Raw genomic sequence first — 1,242 nt, 5'->3', positions numbered from 1 at the left:
AAATTTTATGAGGGTTGTTTTAGGTTCATTGTGTTCTTTCATTATTTTATCCTTTTTAATGTTTTTCTTTATTCATTCAAGGCTTTTTTTGAGCCATGGATATCCTTTTGGTAGCCCCTCTAACTCAAACGCAGTGTGAGATACAACTGGCTGAGTGTGCCCAGTCAATGTGGGAGCTTCTAAGGGAAGTATAAGTGGGTTATCCCCTTCTTGGGCCAGAGGGATGGCAGGAATAGTGTTGAGTGACAGTTGAGTGAAAGGTTTGATGATATAAACCAGCCACTTAATAAAACCTAGTTTAACCCATGTATTGTTGTCTCATATCTTCCTAGGGGGTGTGATTTGGTACAATATTATTTATTTATTTATTTGCTTCCTTTAAACCCCACTTTTCTCCCTATTAGAGACATAAACTGGCTCAAAATATTCTCCCTTCTCCATTTAATGTGTTTAGCCAAAGGTCACCCAGACCTTTGGAGAGGGGATGTGGCTCAGTGGTAGAGCCTCTGCTTGGCATGCAGAAGGTCCCAGGTTCAATCCCTGGCATCTCCAGTTAACTTTAACTGTTAAAGGGACAAGTAGGTGATGTGAAAGACCTCTGCCTGAGACCCTGGAGAGCCTCTGCCCATCTGAGTAGACAATACTGACTTTGATGGACCAAGGGTCTGATTCAGTAGAAGGCAAGCTTCATGTGTTTATGTGTTAAAGCTTCCATGGCAGAGTGGGGATTTAAACCTGGCTCACGCACATTCTAGTCCAACGCTCTACCACTTCACCACTCTGGCTTTCCATTATTGCATCTGTTCAGATTCTTTTTTCTGTTTTGGGTTAGTTTGGGTTGGTTTCCACTGTTTGCAATGTTTTGTTTTCATGCAACTGGGATGTTGTACTTCTGGCGGCCCTAGCCCTCACCAAAGAGAACCTCCTCACCAAATGCAAAGGATTTTATAAGCCATTAAAACTCTCACTTGTAGAGGGGCAGAGGGAGGCATGAACGGGGGTGGGGTGAGTTTTTCCTTCTTCCCCCTGATACCCACTTCTCTTCCCTTGACTCTTACAACAGTGAAAAGCAGACAGTGAGACACCAATATAATGATCAGTTCTGAAGATTTTCAGAGATTAGAGAAAGTCATTATTCACTTTCATTCATTAAAGGTAGCAAAGAATAGATGGGACAGTTTGGATTTTGAATCATTCATTAATTTCTGAATGCGCATATCTGCTAAAGGCATGGTAATTCCA

At 41.9% G+C, this 1,242-nt stretch overlaps 1 non-coding gene across 1 annotated transcript; it reads left to right on the top strand.

Annotated features, from left to right (window-relative positions):
• The first annotated feature begins 480 nt into the window (after window positions 1-480).
• Window positions 481-552, top strand: TRNAA-GGC (transfer RNA alanine (anticodon GGC)). The gene has a single exon. It is a non-coding gene; the product is annotated as a tRNA-Ala (tRNA).
• The last annotated feature ends 690 nt before the right edge of the window (window positions 553-1,242 follow it).

Source organism: Euleptes europaea, chromosome 11 (assembly GCF_029931775.1).
Source record: "Euleptes europaea isolate rEulEur1 chromosome 11, rEulEur1.hap1, whole genome shotgun sequence".
Taxonomy (NCBI): Eukaryota; Metazoa; Chordata; class Lepidosauria; order Squamata; family Sphaerodactylidae; genus Euleptes; species Euleptes europaea.
Note: the sequence above shows the minus strand (reverse complement) of the source record. Positions and strands in the feature narration are given on the sequence as shown.